At 50.0% G+C, this 24023-nt stretch overlaps 16 non-coding genes and 1 pseudogene across 16 annotated transcripts; 4 read left to right on the top strand and 13 right to left on the bottom strand.

Moving 5' to 3' along the window:
- Positions 1-1403: 1403 nt before the first annotated feature.
- Positions 1404-1567, top strand: LOC148804668 (U1 spliceosomal RNA). The gene has a single exon (XR_016090753.1). It is a non-coding gene; the product is annotated as a U1 spliceosomal RNA (small nuclear RNA).
- Positions 1568-2244: 677 nt separating this feature from the next.
- On the top strand, positions 2245-2408 carry LOC148804667 (U1 spliceosomal RNA). The gene has a single exon (XR_016090748.1). It is a non-coding gene; the product is annotated as a U1 spliceosomal RNA (small nuclear RNA).
- Positions 2409-3616: 1208 nt separating this feature from the next.
- On the top strand, positions 3617-3735 carry LOC148804666 (5S ribosomal RNA; annotated as a pseudogene).
- Positions 3736-3864: 129 nt separating this feature from the next.
- Positions 3865-3981, bottom strand: LOC148804665 (U5 spliceosomal RNA). The gene has a single exon (XR_016090771.1). It is a non-coding gene; the product is annotated as a U5 spliceosomal RNA (small nuclear RNA).
- Positions 3982-4381: 400 nt separating this feature from the next.
- Positions 4382-4498, bottom strand: LOC148804664 (U5 spliceosomal RNA). The gene has a single exon (XR_016090759.1). It is a non-coding gene; the product is annotated as a U5 spliceosomal RNA (small nuclear RNA).
- Positions 4499-4900: 402 nt separating this feature from the next.
- LOC148804663 (U5 spliceosomal RNA) lies at positions 4901-5014 on the bottom strand. Its single transcript, XR_016090769.1, has one exon. It is a non-coding gene; the product is annotated as a U5 spliceosomal RNA (small nuclear RNA).
- A 399-nt stretch (positions 5015-5413) lies between these two features.
- On the bottom strand, positions 5414-5530 carry LOC148804662 (U5 spliceosomal RNA). Its single transcript, XR_016090765.1, has one exon. It is a non-coding gene; the product is annotated as a U5 spliceosomal RNA (small nuclear RNA).
- A 402-nt stretch (positions 5531-5932) lies between these two features.
- LOC148804661 (U5 spliceosomal RNA) lies at positions 5933-6046 on the bottom strand. Its single transcript, XR_016090767.1, has one exon. It is a non-coding gene; the product is annotated as a U5 spliceosomal RNA (small nuclear RNA).
- A 399-nt stretch (positions 6047-6445) lies between these two features.
- On the bottom strand, positions 6446-6562 carry LOC148804660 (U5 spliceosomal RNA). Its single transcript, XR_016090764.1, has one exon. It is a non-coding gene; the product is annotated as a U5 spliceosomal RNA (small nuclear RNA).
- Positions 6563-6961: 399 nt separating this feature from the next.
- On the bottom strand, positions 6962-7078 carry LOC148804659 (U5 spliceosomal RNA). Its single transcript, XR_016090762.1, has one exon. It is a non-coding gene; the product is annotated as a U5 spliceosomal RNA (small nuclear RNA).
- Positions 7079-7476: 398 nt separating this feature from the next.
- LOC148804658 (U5 spliceosomal RNA) lies at positions 7477-7593 on the bottom strand. Its single transcript, XR_016090761.1, has one exon. It is a non-coding gene; the product is annotated as a U5 spliceosomal RNA (small nuclear RNA).
- A 382-nt stretch (positions 7594-7975) lies between these two features.
- On the bottom strand, positions 7976-8092 carry LOC148804657 (U5 spliceosomal RNA). The gene has a single exon (XR_016090766.1). It is a non-coding gene; the product is annotated as a U5 spliceosomal RNA (small nuclear RNA).
- A 399-nt stretch (positions 8093-8491) lies between these two features.
- Positions 8492-8608, bottom strand: LOC148804656 (U5 spliceosomal RNA). Its single transcript, XR_016090770.1, has one exon. It is a non-coding gene; the product is annotated as a U5 spliceosomal RNA (small nuclear RNA).
- A 399-nt stretch (positions 8609-9007) lies between these two features.
- LOC148804655 (U5 spliceosomal RNA) lies at positions 9008-9124 on the bottom strand. Its single transcript, XR_016090760.1, has one exon. It is a non-coding gene; the product is annotated as a U5 spliceosomal RNA (small nuclear RNA).
- Positions 9125-9525: 401 nt separating this feature from the next.
- On the bottom strand, positions 9526-9640 carry LOC148804654 (U5 spliceosomal RNA). The gene has a single exon (XR_016090763.1). It is a non-coding gene; the product is annotated as a U5 spliceosomal RNA (small nuclear RNA).
- A 4070-nt stretch (positions 9641-13710) lies between these two features.
- On the top strand, positions 13711-13829 carry LOC148804653 (5S ribosomal RNA). The gene has a single exon (XR_016090755.1). It is a non-coding gene; the product is annotated as a 5S ribosomal RNA (ribosomal RNA).
- Positions 13830-14451: 622 nt separating this feature from the next.
- On the bottom strand, positions 14452-14610 carry LOC148804652 (U1 spliceosomal RNA). Its single transcript, XR_016090754.1, has one exon. It is a non-coding gene; the product is annotated as a U1 spliceosomal RNA (small nuclear RNA).
- Positions 14611-24023: the final 9413 nt, after the last annotated feature.

The raw sequence follows: 24023 nt of genomic DNA, 5'->3' as shown, positions 1-24023 counted from the left end.
GAGTGAGATTTTTTATCAGAACTGGAGGGAGCCAAAAGAAGGACATGATCTCAGGCTGCAAGAGAAGAGAATTAAGGTCCTGGGGGTGTATTTTGGAGAAGAGATGGGAACAGAAAATTGGCAGAACAAATTGCCAATCTTAAACAAAAAACTGATGCAATGGAAGGACCGAGACCTCACCATGACAGGGAAGGTGCTGGTCATCAAAGCTGAGCTCTTGCCTGTCTTGAATTTTCTGGCTTCTACCTTCCCAATCCCACACCGTGTTGCGGCGGTGCTGAGGAGATTGATGTTTCAATTTCTATGGGGTGGGAAGCAGGAAAGACTCAGAAGGGAAATAATGGACAGGCCGCTACCCTCAGGGGGGAAGTCTGTCCCAGATATTGCTACGAAGCTGCTGTGCATTTTCCTGGCCTCTGTGCTGAGAGGCTTTGCAACAGCACCTGCAGCGCGTACCTGGACTTATTTTGCCAGGCTCTGGATAGGTAGGGAGGTGTTCAGAGTGTGGGGTGTCAGACCCAAGCTGGATGTCCCACTCTCTGACACATGCCCTGCAATTTATGGGACAGTTAAAAGTTTTCTAAGATCTCACCCAATTGGCCATATTCCCCTCCGAGATGTCAGCGTCCAAAAACTGGAAGATTTCGTTGCACCCCAGAACAATAGGCAGACCCCTGTGGGCATTTTAACATCAGCCCAAACAAGGAAGGTGTGGAAACACACATCCTCTAAGTTTCTGTGCAACATTCACAAAGATTTAGCCTGGAGTGTCGTCCACCAGTGCTTACCGGTTCGAACTTTCTTGTACCGTAGGGGCCTCACCCCCAGCCCACACTGCGTTAGGGTGGGCTGTGGCGAGGAGGAGACTGTGACCCATCTCCTGTGGTCCTGCTTTTTGGCTAAGGCCTTCTGGGCACAGTTTGAAGATTGGTTGCAAGCTCTCTCGCTCCAATTTACCCTGACCGCTGCTTTCGTCATATACGGCATCTCTCCTGTCAAACTTCCTCCTGACGTGTTTGACAAGATCTGGGCCGTGGTGAACAGTGGAAAAGACGCCCTGTGGAGAGTGAGGAACATGGGGCTGTTCAAAGGCATCGAGGTCCCAGTCAAGGCAGCAGGTAGCCTGGCCCTGTTCATCACCCTAGAGAACTATTACCTCAGAGATCTGTGGAGAGAAGGGAGGGAGGAAGCAGAAAATCTGTGGGAAATAGAGAGCATAGGTCAATATCCCAAGAAACTGTGAAAAACATTATCATGTTTAAGTAAAGTATGTGATTTGCACCAGAAAAAAAGAAAATTGTTGCTATGTAACTGGTACCGTGTCAATATGTAATGAGATGTGATCATATATACTGTTTTAAGTATGTATATTAATGTAAACCTTTCTAATTTGTGATGTCCTGATTTTTTTTATGAATAGAAAATAAAGTTCTTAAAAAATCGGTTCACCCAGAGGGAGGCTCTGCCATTGCACTCCGGATGTGCTGACCCCTGCGAATTCCCCAAATGTGGGAATCTCGACTGCATAATTTCTGGTAGTGGGGGACTGCGTTCGCGCTCTCCCCTGATGTGCTTGGTCCAATATCGGATAAGGAAAAGTTACGACACCACGAGCTGCGATTGGATCCCAGTTCGAAAGGAGTCGATGCCACTGCTGGTTCCCGGTTTCTTTTAGTTAGAGGTCCGGAGAAGCATTACAAGCTGGTTCCACTACTCCTTCCGGACATTCATTCCCTTTTCAAAGTCAGTCGTTTTGCTGTAGTCTGCATTATTTAGGCGGAGCGTGGAAACTTTCTCCCCGCGCTGCAGGAGTTGTGTGCGCTGCAGCGGTGCCGAGAGAACAGCACAGAAGGCAGCAGGCTCTGGAGAGTGGGTAAGAGACAAACCTTGTGGGCAGGCGAGCAGGCCCGTTTTTTGGAAATTGCTGAAAAGACTCCGGTGTTTGTTCGGTGTGTGGCAGGCGCACGACGCGAGCTTGCGTAGCGATCTGCTGGTCTGGTGTTATGCAAATGAGGCCGAATTGCGTCCCGGGACATGCTGCGAATGCGCATTGGCGACTGCAGATGTGTAGGAAACGGCGCGCTCGTTTTCTCGTTTTGCCCACCCTTTTGAGTGTTAGTGTGGCGTGTGAGTGTGCGAAAGAGTAGGCCCAGCAGGAGGCGGTGGTGTGCGGGGCGAGGAGCTGGCCTAGGCTGCGCGCTTTGTGCTGTGGGTGCGGGCCGCTTGCAGGGGCTTGTACAGCTCATACTTATCTGGCAGAGGAGATACCTTGATCAAGAAGGAGTTTCACCCAGAGCGAGGCTCGGCCATTGCACTCTGGCTGTGCTGACCCCTGCGAATTTCTCAAATGTGGGAATCTCGACTGCATAATTTCTGGTAGTGGGGGACTGCGTTCGCGCTCTCCTCCACCTTATCTTATCGCGTGTGACCACCGACAATGGCCACAATGCCGGGGAATGGCACCTGTAAAGTGTTAATTGGGGCACAGGAACAGCCCGACTCGTCTCGGGGGCCGGCTTCAAAGACAATACAGCAAACACAGCGGGGCGGGGGAAGTAGACGACACGACACATGCAGGTACATTCAGCTCCGGCGGGAAAAAGTCATTTGTCGGCTTTTTCAAGTGCTGGGAGCCGAGTAATCCTTCGCTTGTATCGTTTCTCCCCGGTGACTAGATCTCACCCTGCGACTCTCGACTGGGCTCACCCACGGCAGCCCAGCAGGTGTGAGCCTAGCCGGCACCCGGATGGGAGATTCCCCCCGGAAAAGCTCAGGTTGCTGCTGCTCCTGCAAGACGTGTGACTGGGACCAGTAGGGAGCGCTCACCCTGCGGTCTGTGTGGCTTTCTTATGCCCCAGCATCCTGATGGCGACACTCTGCTGCACAAACAGGCCTTCGGGGGAGGCGTAAAACCGAGGTCCCGACCCTCCTTGGCCATTAAGAAATCCCAGGGCGTCTCTCAAAATGAGACGCCGCGGGTGTCACTCTGGTGTTAGTGTTCCCCTTTACCAATCAGTCGGGGTCTCCTCCTAATCCCCGTCTCATATGTAACAATCAATGACGAGGCCCCCCTGTCCCGCGATATTGCACTTGTCTCCTGGCCGCTGGCTGGCGCCGTGAGATTTAGCACTCGCGCAAGAGATCGGGGGCAGAGCGCGAACGCGGTCTCCCGCCCCCCACAAAGTGTGCGCTCCAGGTTCCCTCTCAGGGCTCTGCAACACAGCGGAAAGGCAGCGAGAAGGAGCCTCTTGCTCTGACGCCGCAAGGCCACAAGAGGGCGGAGGCGACGCGCACCCGGCCGACGTGTTGGACTGGGGCGCTTTATGTGCTGAAATAAACACGCGACAGCCCAGAAATGTTTTGAGTGCTGTGCATTGGAGGTTTTTGTCTTGTGAAGACTTGCCTTGTGCTCCTCCGAGCAGTTTGTTTGTTCTCCTCCAGTGCGGGACAAGTCAACACAAGGGAGCACATTCGCCAACATCCAGGTACACAATGCGATTTGGAAAGAAGCTCCTTTCCAAAGAGCTGCACACGAACGATCCTTCAGTCCCGCTAGGGGGGCGCGGAGCCCCAGCCACACACAGCTTCAAGTAGCGAGTCAGGCGCCCTGGCTTTTGCTTGCGGCCACACCACCCTGAATGTTCCCGATCTTGTCTGGTCTTGGAAGCTAAGCAGGGTTGGGCCTGGTTAGTACTTGGATGGGAGACTGCCTGAGAATACCAGGTGCTGTAAGCTTTTGCTCTCTCGGCCAGCAGGGGTCACCATTGGTACAGTAGGTTTCGGGAGAAAAACCTGGAGGATGGAAAGGTGATCTATGGCCTCAACTAATCTTAATCTCACCTAATCTTTGACCAGCCCAGCTGCGCCCCACCCGAAGCCAGGGAAGCACAAAAATTGCATGGAACTCATTCATGCTCCTCTCCACGGAAATCTTTAGTAAAAGGCAAAAGATTTGTATGAGATGAAGAGAAACCAGAGTGCGTGGCCGCCCAGCTCCAGGAGCCCAGGCCGCCTCCAAAGCCTCTGCCCTACCGGTCGTGGTTGGCAATGCACCTGGCCTCACAAACGAGCCGGTGTGGCCCGTTCAGCTCCGGGCTCATCGCCTGCGACTCTCGGCTTCCGGGCGTGCCCAATCCGTGCTGCGGCGACGCGATGACTCGGAAAACAACCGGCCACACTGTACCGGAAACGACGCACTCTGGGAAGCCGCTATGCAAATCGAGTTCCCAAGATCCCCGGCAGCCGGACACATCCCGCCCGCCAGTGAAAAGAGCGGGAATCAGAAGGCCAGAGATCCAGGACTCACGGGACAGATGGCCACAACCGCAGTAACAAGAGCAATTGCCAGCGATTGTTTTCTCTCTTTGACCAGCCCAGCTGCGCCCCACCCGAAAGCAGGGAAGCACAAAAATTGCATGGAACTCATTCATGCTCCTCTCCACGGAAATCTTTAGTAAAAGGCGAAAGATTTGTACGAGATGAAGAGAAACCAGAGTGCGTAGCCGCCCAGCTCCAGGAGCCCAGGCCGCCTCCAAAGCCTCTGCCCTACCGGTCGTGGTTGGCAATGCACCTGGCCTCACAAACGAGCCGGTGTGGCCCGTTCAGCTCCGGGCTCATCGCCTGCGGCTCTCTGCTTGCGGGCGTGCCCAATCCGTGCTGCGGCGACGCGATGACTCGGAAAACAACCGGCCACACTGTACGGAAACGACGCACTCTGGGAAGCCGCTATGCAAATCGAGTTCCCAAGATCCCCGGCGGCCAGACACATCCCGCCCGCCAGTGAAAAGAGCGGGAATCAGAAGGCCAGAGATCCAGGACTCACGGGACAGATGGCCACAACCGCAGTTACAAGAGCGATTGCCAGCGATTGTTTTCTTTCTTTGACCAGCCCAGCTGCGCCCCACCCGAAGGCAGAGAAGCACAAAATTTGCATGGAACTCATTCATGCTCCTCTCCACGGAAATCTTTAGTAAAAGGCGAAAGATTTGTACGAGATGAAGAGAAACCAGAGTGCGTGGCCGCCCAGCTCCAGGAGCCCAGGCCGCCTCCAAAGCCTCTGCCCTACCGGTCGTGGTTGGCAATGCACCTGGCCTCACAAACGAGCCGTTGTGGCCCGTTCAGCTCCGGGCTCATCGCCTGCGGCTCTCGGCTTGCGGGCGTGCCCAATCCGTGCTGCGGCGACGCGATGACTCGGAAAACAACCGGCCACACTGTACGGAAACGACGCACTCTGGGAAGCCGCTATGCAAATCGAGTTCCCAAGATCTCCGGCGGCCGGACACATCCCGCCCGCCAGTGAAAAGAGCGGGAATCAGAAGGCCAGAGATCCAGGACTCACGGGACAGATGGCCACAACCACAGTAACAAGAGCGATTGCCAGCGATTGTTTTCTTTCTTTGACCAGCCCAGCTGCGCCCCACCTGAAGGCAGAGAAGCACAAAAATTGCATGGAACTCATTCATGCTCCTCTCCACGGAAATCTTTAGTAAAAGGCGAAAGATTTGTACGAGATGAAGAGAAACCAGAGTGCGTAGCCGCCCAGCTCCAGGAGCCCAGGCAGCCTCCAAAGCCTCTGCCCTACCGGTCGTGGTTGGCAATGCACCTGGCCTCACAAACGAGCCGGTGTGGCCCGTTCAGCTCCGGGCTCATCGCCTGCGGCTCTCTGCTTGCGGGCGTGCCCAATCCGTGCTGCGGCGACGCGATGACTCGGAAAACAACCGGCCACACTGTACGGAAACGACGCACTCTGGGAAGCCGCTATGCAAATCGAGTTCCCAAGATCCCCGGCGGCCAGACACATCCCGCCCGCCAGTGAAAAGAGCGGGAATCAGAAGGCCAGAGATCCAGGACTCACGGGACAGATGGCCACAACCGCAGTTACAAGAGCGATTGCCAGCGATTGTTTTCTTTCTTTGACCAGCCCAGCTGCGCCCCACCCGAAGGCAGAGAAGCACAAAATTTGCATGGAACTCATTCATGCTCCTCTCCACGGAAATCTTTAGTAAAAGGCGAAAGATTTGTACGAGATGAAGAGAAACCAGAGTGCGTGGCCGCCCAGCTCCAGGAGCCAAGGCCGCCTCCAAAGCCTCTGCCCTACCGGTCGTGGTTGGCAATGCACCTGGCCTCACAAACGAGCCGTTGTGGCCCGTTCAGCTCCGGGCTCATCGCCTGCGGCTCTCGGCTTGCGGGCGTGCCCAATCCGTGCTGCGGCGACGCGATGACTCGGAAAACAACCGGCCACACTGTACGGAAACGACGCACTCTGGGAAGCCGCTATGCAAATCGAGTTCCCAAGATCTCCGGCGGCCGGACACATCCCGCCCGCCAGTGAAAAGAGCGGGAATCAGAAGGCCAGAGATCCAGGACTCACGGGACAGATGGCCACAACCACAGTAACAAGAGCGATTGCCAGCGATTGTTTTCTTTCTTTGACCAGCCCAGCTGCGCCCCACCTGAAGGCAGAGAAGCACAAAAATTGCATGGAACTCATTCATGCTCCTCTCCACGGAAATCTTTAGTAAAAGGCGAAAGATTTGTACGAGATGAAGAGAAACCAGAGTGCGTGGCCACCCAGCTGCAGGAGCCCAGGCCGCCTCCAAAGCCTCTGCCCTACCGGTCGTGGTTGGCAATGCACCTGGCCTCACAAACGAGCCTGTGTGGCCCGTTCAGCTCCGGGCTCATCGCCTGCGGCTCTCGGCTTGCGGGCGTGCCCAATCCGTGCTGCGGCGACGCGATGACTCGGAAAACAACCAGCCACACTGTACGGAAACGACGCACTCTGGGAAGCCGCTATGCAAATCGAGTTCCCAAGATCCCCGGCGGCCAGACATATCCCGCCCGCCAGTGAAAAGAGCGGGAATCCGAAGGCCAGAGATCCAAGACTCACGGGACAGATGGCCACAACCGCAGTAACAAGAGCGATTGCCAGCGATTGTTTTCTCTCTTTGACCAGCCCAGCTGCGCCCCACCCGAAGGCAGGGAAGCACAAAAATTGCATGGAACTCATTCATGCTCCTCTCCACGGAAATCTTTAGTAAAAGGCGAAAGATTTGTACGAGATGAAGAGAAACCAGAGTGCGTAGCCGCCCAGCTCCAGGAGCCCAGGCCGCCTCCAAAGCCTCTGCCCTACCGGTCGTGGTTGGCAATGCACCTGGCCTCACAAACGAGCCGGTGTGGCCCGTTCAGCTCCGGGCTCATCGCCTGCGGCTCTCGGCTTGCGGGCGTGCCCAATCCGTGCTGCGGCGACGCGATGAGTCGGAAAACAACCGGCCACACTGTACGGAAACGACGCACTCTGGGAAGCCGCTATGCAAATCGAGTTCCCAGATCCCCGGCGGCCGGACACATCCCGCCCGCCAGTGAAAAGTGTAGGAATCAGAAGGCCGGAGATCCAGGACTCACGGGACAGATGGCCACAACCGCAGTAACAAGAGCGATTGCCAGCGATTGTTTTCTCTCTTTGACCAGCCCAGCTGCGCCCCACCCGAAGGCAGGGAAGCACAAAAATTGCATGGAACTCATTCATGCTCCTCTCCACGGAAATCTTTAGTAAAAGGCGAAAGATTTGTACGAGATGAAGAGAAACCAGAGTGCGTGGCCGCCCAGCTCCAGGAGCCCAGGCCGCCTCCAAAGCCTCTGCCCTACCGGTCGTGGTTGGCAATGCACCTGGCCTCACAAACGAGCCGGTGTGGCCCGTTCAGCTCCGGGCTCATCGCCTGCGGCTCTCGGCTTGCGGGCGTACCCAATCCGTGCTGCGAAAACGCGATGTCTCGGAAAACAACCGGCCACACTGTACGGAAACGACGCACTCTGGGAAGCCGCTATGCAAATCGAGTTCCCAAGATCCCCGGCGGCCGGACACATCCCGCCCGCCAGTGAAAAGAGTAGGAATCAGAAGATCCAGGACTCACGGGACAGATGGCCACAACCGCAGTAACAAGAGCGATTGTTTTCTCTCTTTGATCAGCCCAGCTGCGCCCCACCCGAAGGCAGAGAAGCACAAAAATTGCATGGAACTCATTCATGCTCCTCTCCACGGAAATCTTTAGTAAAAGGCGAAAGATTTGTACGAGATGAAGAGAAACCAGAGTGCATGGCCACCCAGCTGCAGGAGCCCAGGCCGCCTCCAAAGCCTCTGCCCTACCGGTCGTGGTTGGCAATGCACCTGGCCTCACAAACGAGCCGGTGTGGCCCATTCAGCTCCGGGCTCATCGCCTGCGGCTCTCGGCTTGCAGGCGTGCCCAATCCGTGCTGCGGCGACGCGATGACTCGGAAAACAACCGGCCACACTGTACGGAAACGACGCACTCTGGGATGCCGCTATGCAAATCAAGTTCCCAAGATCCCCGGCAGCCAGACACATCCCGCCCGCCAGTGAAAAGAGCGGGAATCAGAAGGCCAGAGATCCAGGACTCATGGGACAAATGGCCACAACCGCAGTAACAAGAGCGATTGCCAGCGATTGTTTTCTCTCTTTGACCAGCCCAGCTGCGCCCCACCCGAAGGCAGAGAAGCACAAAAATTGCATGGAACTCATTCATGCTCCTCTCCACGGAAATCTTTAGTAAAAGGCGAAAAATTTGTACGAGATGAAGAGAAACCAGAGTGCATGGCCACCCAGCTGCAGGAGCCCAGGCCGCCTCCAAAGCCTCTGCCCTACCGGTCGTGGTTGGCAATGCACCTGGCTTCACAAACGAGCCGGTGTGGCCCGTTCAGCTCCGGGCTCATCGCCTGCGGCTTTCGGCTTGCGGGCGTGCCCAATCCGTGCTGCGGCGACGCGATGAGTCGGAAAACAACCGGCCACACTGTACGGAAACGACGCACTCTGGGAAACCGCTATGCAAATCGAGTTCCCAAGATCCCCGGCGGCCGGACATATCCCGCCCGCCAGTGAAAAGAGCGGGAATCAGAAAGCCAGAGATCCAAGACTCACGGGACAGATGGCCACAACCGCAGTAACAAGAGCGATTGCCAGCGATTGTTTTCTCTCTTTGACCAGCCCAGCTGCGCCCCACCCGAAGGCAGGGAAGCACAAAAATTGCATGGAACTCATTCATGCTCCTCTCCACGGAAATCTTTAGTAAAAGGCGAAAGATTTGTACGAGATGAAGAGAAACCAGAGTGCGTGGCCACCCAGCTGCAGGAGCCCAGGCCGCCTCCAAAGCCTCTGCCCTACCGGTCGTGGTTGGCAATGCACCTGGCCTCACAAACGAGCCGGTGTGGCCCGTTCAGCTCCGGGCTCATCGCCTGCGGCTCTCGGCTTGTGGGCGTGACCAATCCGTGCTGCGGCGACGCGATGACTCGGAAAACAACCGGCCACACTGTACGGAAACGACGCATTCTGGGAAGCCGCTATGCAAATCGAGTTCCCAAGATCCCCGGCGGCCAGACACATCCCGCCCGCCAGTGAAAAGAGCAGGAATCAGAAGGCCAGAGATCCAGGACTCACGGGACAGATGGCCACAACCGCAGTAACAAGAGCGATTGCCAGCGATTGTTTTCTCTCTTTGACCAGCCCAGCTGCGCCCCACCCAAAGGCAGGGTAGCATAAAAATTGCATGGAACTCATTCATGCTCCTCTCCACGGAAATCTTTAGTAAAAGGCGAAAGATTTGTACGAGATGAAGAGAAACCAGAGTGCGTGGCCACCCAGCTGCAGGAGCCCAGGCCGCCTCCAAAGCCTCTGCCCTACCGGTCGTGGTTGGCAATGCACCTGGCCTCACAAACAAGCCGGTGTGGCCCGTTCAGCTCCGGGCTCATCACTCGACTGCATCTTTTTCTGCAACCTCTGTCGGGCGCTGCGGGAGCCCATCGGCCACAAGTACCAGTACTTTGTCAGGCTGTGGCTCTCCATCCCGATGAGGCACTTGGTCCAGTGGTCAAACACTGGGCCCAAGGCAGAGAGGCGACCGAAGTTCTACACCCATGCTGTCAAGTGGAGCAGGAAGTACGAGGCCACGAGACAGCCGGAGCTCTGCACCAACCACAGAGCTCTGTACAAAGAGGTGAGGGGGCATCTGGTCGCCGACGAAAGGCTGCAAGTTCCCAGACAAGTCTGGGAAAGGACGCAGCCGAAAGAACTGGACAATCAACTAAAGGACCTCAACTGGATGGCCGTACACAAGAGACTGGCCACCAGAGAGGTTCTCTACAGACACTCACTTACCAGGAATCCGCATTGCCCCCGGGACACGTGTTTCGTCGAGGAGACTCAGGAGCACGTGTTCTGGAGCTGCCCCTTCGCCAAGGCGGTGTGGGGCAGAATGGACAACACTATGCAACTCCTGGAGACGGGTGCGGTGCTCAGTTACCAGTACATTCTGCTGGGGCTGGCACCTACCGGAGTGGACAAGGGGACGCAGTTCCTGATGTGGCTGCTGCTGTCCCTCACAAAGAAAGGCCTGTGGGATGTAAGGAACAATCTCATCCGGCACAACATCGAGTGGGGAGCGAGGGAGCTGGAGGAGAGGATCCTGGCGGACCTCAGGAGGAGGATGAAGCGCGACGTTGCCAAATGGGGTTTCCCTACGGCAAAGGAGCGCTGGAAAGGACTATGGACCCTGTACAGGGACTAAGGATTAACAGCAAGTGGTAGGGTTTGGAGGGACTCTCACAATAGCGCAAATCCGCCCACCCTTGCAACGATTGATAACGGACAATCACCGCCGTTCCGCCGTCGTTTTTCGGAGAGTTACTGTGTGAGATGTGTACTTTTGCAATGTTTTTTTTTCTGATAAAAGTATATTTTATAAGAAAAAATCCTCGCTGGACCCGCTCCACCGGGGGGCCCCACACTGGCCCTCGTTCTGAGGAGCAGGAGTGGGGGAGGGGTCCTCGCTGTTCTCGGGGGTTTTCAAACCCTCGTGCTTGTCTGGTGCAGTCTGCGGTTGTGGGGGCGTAGTGGATCTCTCTTCCACCGGCCCCGGATCCACAGCAGGACTGATCCTGGCTGGAGGCTGAGAGTCTTTGTCCAACAAGGGTTCTTTGTTTGACTTGTTGTTTGCTTTGGCTTTTCGGGCCGGTTTGGCTGAAACAAGCACTGCCTCATCCTTTCTCATTTTGAGTTTATTGGCGTAGGCGTCAGGGCAGTTCTTAAAAACGTGTCCTTCCGAGCCACATAAATTGCACTTTGGCAGCATTGAACAGTCAGAGGCTAAATGTCCCTGTTTGCCACAGGTCTTGCAGCATTTCACAGTGCAGGACGATGCCAGGTGTCCCACAGCACCACAGCGCCGACACACCTTTGGTTGTCCCACATAAAAAACATAGCCATTGCAGGCGCCCAGCCGGATTGTAGAGGGCAGGTGCCTTAAGCCTCCATTTACATTGTCGGGTAGCAAGCGAACCTCAAATTTCCTTGCTCCTGTTTTTATACCGTCAACATCTGTAACCTCAGTTCCATGGTGGACGGTGCAGTACTGGTTAAGCCAGGTGTGAATGTCCTCCGTCTTTGCCAGTTCCGAGAACATAACAACATGCACGGTTTTCCTCTCTCTCTGTGTCAAAGGCTGCAAGTTGATCTTCTCAAGAGCAGGAACTTTCCCTCTTTTTGCCTCAAACACATCCACACATTGTTCAAACAGAGGATAGGTAGCAAATACAACCTCAAATGCTTTCTGACCTGGGAGAGCGAAGATAAAATCCAAGTGCCGAGGTTCAAAGCCAAGTTCCTTCTGCAACACTTTTCTGCTGAACTGCATACAATCCATGAAGAGATCATTCAAAAGCTCAAAACGCACAGCATTCTTGCGGGATCCAAAAGTTGACATTTTGTAAACTGCAAAACAAACACTGCTTCCACAAAACAAGAAAACAATCCAACAACTCCACCTACAGGCTGATCAAGGTATCTCCCCTGCCAGGTAAGTATGAGCTGTACAAGCCCCTGCAAGCGGCCCGCACCCACAGCACAAAGCGCGCAGCCTAGGCCAGCTCCTCGCCCCGCACACCACCGCCTCCTGCTGGGCCCACTGTTTCGCACACTCACACGCCACACTAACACTCAAAAGGGTGGGCAAAACGAGAAAATGAGCGCGCCGTTTCCTACACATCTGCAGTCGCCAATGCGCATTCGCAGCATGTCCCGGGACGATATTCGGCCTCATTTGCATAACACCAGACCGGCAGATCGCTACGCAAGCTCGCGTCGTGCGCCTGCCACACACCGAACAAACACCGGAGCCTTTTCAGCAATTTCCAAAAAACGGGCCTGCTCGCCTGCCCACAAGGTTTGTCTCTTACCCGCTCTCCAGAGCCTGCTGCCTTCTGTGCTGTTGTCTCGGCACCGCTGCAGCGCACACAACTCCTGCAGCGCGGGGAGAAAGTTTCCACGCTCCGCCGCAGGGAAGGCTCGCTCCGTGCGCACACGTCCTTTCAATGCCAGTTCAACAAGTGCTCCGCATTAGCAGCGTCGGGGCTCCAGCGTGTCGCACCTCACCTCACCTCGCACAGCCCCCTCCTTGAATGTCTGGCGCTGGGCATGCCCCGCTCTCCTCCACCTTATCTTATCGCGTGTGACCACCGACAATGGCCACAATGCCGGGGAATGGCACCTGTAAAGTGTTAATTGGGGCACAGGAACAGCCCGTCTCGTCTCGGGGGCCGGCTTCAAAGACAATACAGCAAACACAGCGGGGCGGGGGAAGTAGATGACACGACACATGCAGGTACATTCAGCTCCAGCGGGAAAAAGTCATTTGTCGGCTTTTTCAAGTGCTGGGAGCCGAGTAATCCTTCGCTTGTATCGTTTCTCCCCGGTGACTAGATCTCACCCTGCGACTCTCGACTGGGCTCACCCACGGCAGCCCAGCAGGTGTGAGCCTAGCCGGCACCCGGATGGGAGATTCCCCCCGGAAAAGCTCAGGTTGCTGCTGCTCCTGCAAGACGTGTGACTGGGACCAGTAGGGAGCGCTCACCCTGCGGTCTGTGTGGCTTTCTTATGCCCCAGCATCCTGATGGCGACACTCTGCTGCACAAACAGGCGCCGTCCTTCGGGGGAGGCGTAAAACCGAGGTCCCGACCCTCCTTGGCCATTAAGAAATCCCAGGGCGTCTCTCAAAATGAGACGCCGCGGGTGTCACTCTGGTGTTAGTGTTCCCCTTTACCAATCAGTCGGGGTCTCCTCCTAATCCCCGTCTCATATGTAACAATCAATGACGAGGCCCCCCTGTCCCGCGATATTGCACTTGTCTCCTGGCCGCTGGCTGGCACCGTGAGATTTAGCACTCGCGCAAGAGATCGGGGGCAGACCGCGAACGCGGTCTCCCGCCCCCCACAAAGTGTGCGCTCCAGGTTCCCTCTCAGGGCTCTGCAACACAGCGGAAAGGCAGCGAGAAGGAGCCTCTTGCTCTGACGCCGCAAGGCCACAAGAGGGCGGAGGCGCCGCGCGCCAGGCCGACGTGTTGGATTGGTGCGCTTTATGTGCTGAAATAAACACGCGACAGCCCAGAAATGTTTTGAGTGCTGTGCATTGGAGGTATATGTCTTGTGAAAACTTGCCTTGTGCTCCTCCGAGCAGTTTGTTTGTTCTCCTCCAGTGCGCGACAAGTCAACACAAGGGAGCACATTCGCCAACATCCAGGTACACAATGCGATTTGGAAAGAAGCTCCTTTCCAAAGAGCTGCACACGAACGATCCTTCAGTCCCGCTAGGGGGGCGCGGAGCCCCAGCCACACACAGCTTCAAGTAGTGAGTCAGGCGCCATGGCTTTCGCTTGCGGCCACACCACCCTGGATGTTCCCGATCTCGTCTGATCTCGGAAGCTAAGCAGGGTTGGGCCTGGTTAGTATTTGGATGGGAGACTGCCTGGGAATATCAGGTGCTGCAAGCTTTTGCTCTCTCGGCCAGCAGGGGTCGCCGTTGGTACCGTAGGTTTTGGGAGGAAAACCTGGAGGATGGAAAGGTGATCTATAGCCTCATCTCTAGAGATGTTTTGTTGCTATGGCATGTGTGTGACCCATATAAAAAAAAAACCATTTGTAAAACGAATATCGAAGCTGCCTCTAAATCTGCAAATGAAGATGAGTCGATAAACCACTTGTTTTTCGTATAACTATACATATATTCATCTATTACTGATTTCATTCATTGAGCACGGATACAATAGAGGTACAGCCATTCACTGTTTGACATGTCTGCACTGGTACAGAACCTAGCAATCAGAAAATGGGTGAAACTGTCTTGAGAATTAGCATACAGTACCGAGGCTCCCATGACCAAATAAAGGCTAACCTCGATAATCAGCCTAAATAATGCAGACTACAGCAAAATGACTGACTTTGAAAAGGGATGAATGTCCGGAAGGAGTAGCGTAACCAGCTTGAAATGCTTCTCCGGACCTCTAACTAAAAGAAACCGAGAACCAGCAGTGGCATCGACTCCTTTCGAACTGGGATCCTATCGCAGCTCGTGGTGTCATAACTCTTCCGTATCTGATATTGGACCAAGCACATCAGGGGAGAGCGCGAACGCAGTTCCCCACTACCAGAAATTATGCAGTCAAGATTCCTACATTTGGGGAATTCGCAGGGGTCAGCACAGCCGGAGTGCAATGGCCGAGCCTCGCTCTGGGTGAACTTTAAGAACTTTATTTTCTTTTCACAAAAAAGTACAGGGCATCACAAATTAGAAAGCTTTACATTAATATACATACTTAAAACAGTATATATAATCACATCTCATTACATTTTGACACGGTACCAGTTGCGTAGCAACAATTTCTTTTTTTCTGGTGCAAATCACATTCTTTACTTAAACATGATAATGTTTTTCACAGTTTCTTGAGATATTGACCTATGCTCTCTATTTCCCACAGATTTTCTGCTTCCTCCATCCCTTCTCTCCACAGATCTCTGAGGTAATAGTTCTCTTGGGTGATGAACAGGGCCAGGCTACCTGCTGCCTTGACTGGGACCTCGATGCCTTTGAACAGTCCCATGTTCCTCACTTTCCACAGGACGTCTTTCCCACTGTTCACCACGGCCCAGATCCTGTCAAACACGTCAGGAGGAAGTTTGAGAGGAGAGATGCCGTTGTAGCAGCAATGCTTGTTAATAAGACAGAATTAAGCGGTGGTATGCTGTCCTAAATGAGGCCCCATCTCACCCCCCATCTCTGTGGTGCAGCCACAGAGAAAGTATTCATGCAGGCTGATTTAAGATGTTTTCTTTTGATAAGGGACAGCTCCCAGATGGGGATGCACTTAGCTAAGCCTGGCTATCATGATCAATGGTCATCCATTGGCGCCTATCTGTCTAGAGAGTGCCGAATGGACATCTGGACTGCATTCCTAAGTGTCAAGAGTAAGTGACTCATATCTCACCTTGACCAACCAATCAGGGACTGGCAGGGCGTGGTAATACCACGTGGGTCTCCAATGCCCGCCAAACTCTCAACCAATCAGCACACATCTGGGTCTTGGTCAAAAAGGGAGCGCAAGCTCAGTTCTGGGCTCTCCTTGGCCATTTTCGCGCATCCTCAGAGACAATCACGTGACAACTGCTGTTGTCTGCAAAGGGACTTGGACTTTGTTCTAAGCTCGAGGCCGCGGATCCCGTACGTACTCAGAATTCTACCAACGTGAATGCGCCGCTTGATCAACGGCAGCCTACAGTTGGACCCTCGTTGACAACCTGAATAGCTTATTCAGAAGCAGCGCTGGACCGGGAACGAACCAGCTTCTTCCCAGGCAAAAGAGTGACTTGTGAGGACTCGCGGTCACACACTGTGCATAGAGACTTTCTACTAGCCAGCCGGACTGCTGGTAGATCCCCTCGGAGCAACGACTGCCCTGCGTGCCGCAGTCAGATTCCTCTGCCCGTCCTACTCCGAGCTGCACCTCGACTGGTTGGCCGGTAGCCAGAGGACGCCGGGACAACGCTCATTGGACAACCGCTGGAACAGAGATTGCAACAGAGCCTGTCAGCTGGTTTGGTGTTCGTGCCGGGAAATTCCAAATCCATACACAGTGGATAAGTAAACCCCATGTTCTACATTGCGTCTCGAGAATTCAATTGTACCTTAAAACAAGTTGTTATCAATTTAATTCATGAGTAATGTATTTACTTCCGAGTTTAGAGTAACAGTGGGTAATAACACTGATTAGCGATTTGGTAACCGAACGATATATATTGATATATATTCTCTGTTGTGTATCTCTTTGTGTTGGCATCTCTTCGAGATTATATACCTTGTATATTGATAACCCTCACAGTAAGGTCTGCCACTCATATCCAGGCAGACTAGTATATGTTTGGTGCACAGTTTATATTAATAAATGTATCCCGTGTATTGTACCCGTGTGTGTGCCTTGTTAGTTGTTCTGACGATTGATTTTCTAAAAGCCCCAACGAACAACCTCGTGATTACTGCTACAATTAATAATTGTCTCAGTAAACCCATCAAACCACTACACTGTAATGTGTGTGAAAAGTTCAAAAGTGTATACTGGGATGTTTCTCTATTTTAAAACCTACTGATGAAATAAAGTGGTTCACATTTCACATGCTATTTGTCCATGCTATTTGTCTTGCAAGTTCTTTCTGTGACACTTTACTCAGTCAGTGTGTGTGTGTGTGCTTGATGTTTTTTGAGACATGCTATCAGGGTCAACCAGTCTGACACCCGGCCGCGGCTGGCTCTCACACCCCATGAACTCGTGACCCTCACCAGACTTCCCACACCGCCGATTCCCTAGGGTTATGATAGAGCGCGCTCAAACCTGCAGCAGACATGATTGCCTTCCAACCCTCGTTGCTAATACGTGCTTTCATACACTTATTTATAAATCTAGGGGGATGCGGTGGTGGGCATTTGGACCCTTAGACCCGGGGCTGCTCTGGAGGGGGCGGGACATATGCCCATAGAGCTGGGAAGGTTAAAGATTTCTCCAAGCCCATAGTTTTTCTTTTCACCTCAAATGGCCATGATCTCTCAATGACTGACTTATTTTAATGTAATCTTCTCTATTCTCTTGCAGGTTTTGACTTCACACCTTTCTTCACCTCTCTGCACTTTGCACTTCCTGAGTGGCCTCTCTGCCGCTCCTGCCTCCTCCCCTCTCCCAGCTTTTGATCTTCTGTGCTATTTAATCTTTGTAATCTCCCCTTTCTCACACCTGAAGAAGGCTTCACAGCCGAAACGTTGCGTTTTCTCTCTTCTCTTTTCAGTATGGAATAAACCTATTACTTGTTCTTTTGAAGACTACACATGCTGACGTAGTTTAGTTCAGGTGGGTAGCTGCTTTAATATACATTTGTAAATGTCAATTTAAAACTGTAAAAATAGTAAGATTGTAACTTTACTTTTAAACTTGGCAAGAAATAGATGCATGGCAGTTTACACCCTGGAAAGGACACCAGTCCATCACAGGGCAAAGACAAACACACTCACCTGGAGGTCCAGGTTTACCTGAAGCCCACTAATCTACCACTATGCTTTTGGACTATGGGAGGAAACTAGAGCTCCTATTTGAAACCCACTTGAACACAGGGAGAACAAAACTAAGTACTAAGAACTCAGACAGCTCAAATTGAACCCAGGGCCCCAAGGCTGAGGCAACAATACTGTGTTACTTCCGAGTTTAGAGTAACTGTGCGACAGTGCTGCCTATAAACATATAGGCAGCACATATCAAGCCTTACAAGAAATCATTAACACCCTCAACACACACCACAGGTCCATTAAACTCAAATACACCAAGTATGGTAGCCTGATAGACGTCCTAGACACCACCATATACAAGGTTTCTTCCTTCAACAACACAGACAAACTGGACATCAAGGTATTTTTCCAAGACACATTCACACGGCTTACTGCACAAGGATAGCTTCCACCCAAAACATACTTCCAAAGGACTGGTAAAATCACAACTCCTACAGTTCCACAAAATCTGTACACAACAACAAGACTTTGAGGAAGCCAAATACACACTCTTCCAAGCTTTACACCAGAGAGGATACATACAAAGTTTCCTCAAAAATGTGGCACAAACATTTCTGAATAGAAAAACTCCAGATGACAGAATAATACCCCTGAACACATCATATTCTCAACACAGCCTAAAAACCAACCAAAAACCATGACATTAGAAAACACAAACATACTGAGGGAGCACAAAAAAACAAAAACCTTCAGGATGAATTAGTCCAAAGCAAGCTAAAACCTGTACAAAACAGATCATATACACCAAGAGCCAAACATTTCATAACAGAAAACAATGATCCAAGACAACAAAACTAAAGAAATCTTCCAGTTGCAAAGGGCACTCTCAGAAAACATCAATAACGCCATCTACAGCATCCAGTGCAAAAAGTGCGGGGTGACCTATGTGGGGGAAACAGGTAACTCCATCCGAACCCGACAGGCACAACACAGGTACATCAGGAACTATGGGACTGGACAAAGACAGAAAGAAAAAGGAAAGGGAGTAGATCAAAAGGCTTGATACTATCTTTCCACAAGGCCTGAACATCAGAAGAACTGGGAAGGTTTTAGTCATTGGAAGGAGAGTGCTCTCCTTGTCCCAGATGGTCCCCTCTTGGATAAAATCTGGGAGAAAGAGCTTTGTTCCCCTCTCCTAACTAGCCAGATCCTAAAGGGACTGGAACTCTTCATCGTCACCATACTAACACTTAGGCACCAAACAGAAGAATAACTGAAACCAATCAGCTATGGAAACTCGTACAGCTCCCACAGTCCTACTAGGCAGGTAAACAAAAGACCCTGATTGCTTATTGAGATGTAAATGGTCCATGCATAATCCCCAGCAGGGAAAGCAGAAACCCATTCACCAACTGAAACTGCACCTACTCACACAGAAACGTACAGAAGGAACGTGTTTTATACTTGTATTCTAGTTTGTCGTATAAGTAAAAATGTTTAAATGTGTATTTTGTATTCCTACTGTCCCCCAGTTCTTAAAAGCCATCAGCAGGCTCTCAGGAAGATGGTGGCCCAGGCTGGACTGGACAGGAAGCACTCCCTGGATGCTCCTCACCGGGCTGGGTTTAAACAGGACCTTACCAAGGATCTTAGAGTGGCAGATTGCTCTCAGGAGGTATTTATTTTTTAAAGGCATTTAAAATTGAGCAGTGATATTTCCATACCACATGTTTTTACTCCTTAGCTTAAAATTCACCCATGTGAAATCTCAGCCATAAACATAGTGACTCTACAATTTGTCAGGTAGAAAATGTTTCCAGATTCCTGTTTTTATGGATTCATCTGCATCTTCCTTAAACTTTGTAAAGGGCCTATCCAAAACAACAATTATTGTAACCAAATGAAGACCACTGGACTGTCTCACCAAATCATTGCTAATTATATTAAAAACATAAACCATTTTCCGGGCTACATCGTAAATGATATCAGTGTGAAAGTAGAGGATCCCAGCCTGGCTAACCTCATCATCAACTTCCAAAGTATCCTAAAGGATATTCAGAAGAAGAACATTAAGAATGTTGCCAAGAGATTACTAAAAATAGGTCATTTTCATTTTAAAAACTTCTTTCAGTTGTACTTTTAATCTGAATACAAAAAAAGTTGATGAGTATTAATTTCTCCCACAGATATAGACAGTTGCAGAGTCCAGAACCAAGTACGAAGGATTGCTGGAAGGTGTTGATGGTTGCAAAGAGAAAGATGTGTTGCACAGACTGGGCAAGACATCACCTTGCCTGAGCAGCTTCTTGTACTGTATTACCTGCAGGCCTTTCTCCACCTGAAGCACCTGCAGCACCCAGGGGTGGTAAAGAACATGACAGTAAGAATAATTTGAACCTGCACAAAAACTGTGCATTGATGCTCGTGAAAAACACTGAGCCTGCCTCCCGGATAAGGAGACAAATCTCATAAAAGAGAAAAGACAATGTAAGGGCTATAAGAAAGTCAATTATAATCAACGAACAGCCTGTCATAATTTTGTCTGTGAAGAAGAGCTCCTCTGTGATTACAGCATTTCCAGGAAATCATTTCAAAATGAAGGACAAGCTCTGGAGTGGTTGGTTCACTGACCATTTCCAAAAAAGAAACTAAGTATATTAACAATCGCATTCCTTTGGTGCTTCCTTACCACCCTAACACACTTCCTATCCCCAGGACCATTAACCACAACTTTTCCATCCTACAGGATGATCCCTCCATTGGGGCCCTCTTTTCTGATCGCCCTATCATCTCATATCGCCGACCACCTAATCTGCGTAACCTCCTTGTTCACAGCTCCCTTGACCGCCCTAAACAACCATCCACACCTGGCACTTTTCCTTGCAACAGAACTCGCTGTATCACCTGCAAGTACACAGCCACCACCACACTCATTCAAGGCCCCTCAGGACAATTCCGGATCACCCAGACAGCATCTTGTACCTCCAGCAACCTTATTTACTGTATCTCTTGCAGTAAATGCCCAGCCATTTACATTGGAGAAACAGGAAGAAGACTCGGAGACCGCTTCAGAGAACACGTCAGGGCTGTGAAGATTAAAGATCTCTCCAAGCCCATTGTTTCTCATTTCACCTCTGATGGCCACGACCACTCTAATCTCTCCGTCTGTGTTCTCAAAGACGGTTTTCCGAACTCATAAATCAGAAAGACCACCGAAACTAAAATTATTCTGCAGCTAGGATCACACATTCTCCCTTCCCTTAACGACAGACTAATGTTCTTTTAAATTTTCTCCATTCATTGGAAGTTTCATTTCACACCTCTTTGCACCCATTCTGACTTCACACCTCTTGATTGGCCTCTCTTTCTGTCCCCTACTCCCGCCTCTCACTCCTCCTCCCTCCTAACCTTTGTTCTCCCGCTACTTTACCTTTGCCTACTGCCCTGTCTCTCTCACACCTGAAGAAGGCTCCACGGCCGAAACGTTGTGTTCTCTTTCTTCTTTTTTTCAGCATGGAATAAACCTATTACTTGTTCCTAAGTATATTAAAGTGCATATTTTGAAGATATTCATTTTCTTGTACCTTGGAATTAATGTAAAAATTATATTCGTGTTAATGTCTTGAAAATAGCATTTCTCATTCTCATCAGCAAGGATATAAGGAAGGGATATGGGACTGCTAAAAAGATACATGATTTTCAGAAGAGTATAGAAGGCAGATAACTATCCCACTCAATTGTTACTGCAAAGAAATGCCACAGTGTAAACAAAAAGGTGAACCATTCTTGAAATTTATTGATAGAATCTGAATAGCACAGCATTCCCAGACCAGGCACTGGAGTTTCCTGCAGCGTTAGATGGGTAGTCTCTTGATAAGAGAGACATCGACAGTACTGGACTTCATGAACGACACCTTTCCAATTCATCGAGAAGAGAGCCCACAAGATGAGTCTAGAGAACAATTTCTTATAATATTAGTGGTAGTTTCTGAATAGGTTAAGGACAACATAGTTGTAGAGCTATCTTGCAACTTCTTAAAAGTTGTAAAAGTGATTACCATATTGCCAGTGGTTTATATTTAAAACCTAAAGATTTTAAATTGAATCTTTCTTAAACAAAGGACATTTTTCACAGGAACAGCAGCCTAAATCAGTTGATGACTGTAAATATGACAAGCTTGTGATAAATTTTAAAGTATAAAACAAAGTTGTATTGTTTTGGTTTTGTCTTCAACATCATATTAATAGGCATGTTATTTTTATAGCAGCTGCTTGCCATTCAGCACCAGCCAAGATGCCACAAGGTACATGAGATGACCCAGAAGTACTGTACTTAATAATACAGAGAAGAGCATATTGGGGGAAAAAAAAGAAGACAAGAAATATCCATTAAGCCAGAAGACAGGTGATGATCAGCATTTCAAAAGCAGACACTGGAGGTTGAATTCAAGTTTTAACAGTGATTGTCTATGTTTGGCTTCAACACAAATCATATTAATATGCTCACATTATTAATTTGTACATAGTGCCCAATATTCATTAAAGGCCACGTTCCCAGGAGTACACACGACCCAGCCAGAATGTAGCTAGCTGAAGTGCAGTGGACCTCAGGGAAAGGACTCTTGCCCACACGGATGTCTCTTCTCTGAAAACCACTGGATAAATGTATATGACGGTCTCTTCTCAGCTGTTGATTTTGTGAAAAACATTGAATATTAAAGATTGAAGTGTCACCATTCAATGAAGTTCAGACATAAGTATTATATTGATAAGCTATCTACTGATAGCTGTAGTACTTTAATATTGTACTGTTTGCTCTGGTTTTCAGACATCAGTCCAAGATCATTGGTGGGTTAATTGGTTTCTGGTAAAATTGGCCCCACGTGCGAGTGTGTGTGTTTACATTTCTATCTGGCATCCTCAAAAGATGGTTTTGTTTTCTTTTCTTAATTGCTCTTGATTACTAGAGTGTATTTGGCATGATACATTTGTGATAAATGCTTTTTCTTTGTGAATAGTCTTATTTTAATCTACATAATGTCAATGAGTTAGTACCTACAAGCAGTAAAAAAATGAAATTTCAGGTTTATTAGCTAAAGTTTTTATAAGTGAACTGAGATTCCTTTGCAGTGCAGAGACCTGTTTTTAATATGCTGCATGTGCTCATGATGGACTTGAAATTCATTTTTGTCACAATGTAAAAGTATAATAAATAGACAATATACTCTATTTATCAAGACTTGACTATTTTAATTCCATACTTCCATTGAATAATATAAATAATCATTGTCTCACAGTGAAGACCTGGGTGACATAACAGGGGTCAGGGCTGTGTTAACTGGAGGTTTGTGTAGACTGGCCATTGTCTATGTGAGACTGTGGGATCACTGGGGATCCCCCCCCACCAACACCTGTAATATTGTCAAGTGGTGTAAAGTTAAAGTTTCCTCCATTAAGGGGTCACTATTTGTCACATTCTGGCTGAACAAGAGACAAGATAAACCTCCCACTGTCACTGACAGAGCAGTCTGGGAAACTCCATGCTAGACTGGACTGTTGTCATTGGAAGATGGGGTCACAGGAGATGAAATAGATCACACAAGAGTAGCAGTCTTGCCTAGCTGTTATATCACTGACAGACTCACCCACACATTGAGAAGAGAGCACTGGCTTCTGTGAATAAAGCAGAACAATTCATTTTAACTGGTCAATCAGATCTAATGAATTTTATTGCCCTCAACAAGACTGGACAATTTACATCAACTTACTCCAGCCCCCCTTGTGGAAACAACCCCCAATTACTGTTCATGAGCTCCTGGCCGCACTTGTTCCCAGTGGAACAAGCCTGGAGCAGCAGAACAGAGGTTTTTGTTTATGTTGTAAAACAAGTCATCCCTTGGGAATACAAACTCTCCCTCTAGTCTGGTGGGAGAATCTTCTGTATTTGCCCCATATTCCCAGGGCTTCTCAGCTGAGTGATCCAAAGCTGATCTGCAAGGAGCTGAATTCCACACTGGGTTACAACAGACCCTGGTGGGAGAATGGGCAGGGGAGGGGCGGTTGTGCTCCTGAACTAGTCCCCTCCTCTCCTACTCTTGTATTTGCATCACAGTCTATAAACTCCAGCCCTATTGCTTTTCTTCCAGTTCATTTTTTTTAATACAGCTCGTGAATTATGTATACTCTTGTGAAGTATCAAGAAAGCACTCTTATCTTTATTTCACGTACAGTATACAGCAGACTGCTTGAATAAATAAATAAAAGCGCTATTCCCAACGGTCTAGCACAGTAACCACAACGCCAATAACTTTAACTAGAGAAAGAAACCCAGCTTCTGCTCAAAAGGAAAATAATAAATAAATTTTAAAGTTTTTATTGATACACAAGCAAAACCAATTTACAGTATTAAGTTCTACATAAAATTAAATAAGATACAAAAGCGAAGAATAAAAACACTAGACAGTTTTTGTGCAAGGCAAGAGGCATCACAAAAAAAGTTTCCAACATGACCTGCTGAAACATGACTTTTGATCCATCACCATTTGATTGCAACATGCTTGGGCCATAATGTCAACTTCCAGACCCTCTCAGTCTCTTTCTCCCCAAATCTTCTCCGGTGGATCAAAATGTAGTCTCTCAAATA

Source organism: Atractosteus spatula, unplaced genomic scaffold, assembly GCF_055471065.1.
Source record: "Atractosteus spatula isolate fAtrSpa1 unplaced genomic scaffold, fAtrSpa1.hap1 Scaffold_92, whole genome shotgun sequence".
NCBI classification, from domain to species: domain Eukaryota; kingdom Metazoa; phylum Chordata; class Actinopteri; order Semionotiformes; family Lepisosteidae; genus Atractosteus; species Atractosteus spatula.
This window is presented reverse-complemented; position numbering and strand designations above follow the sequence as displayed.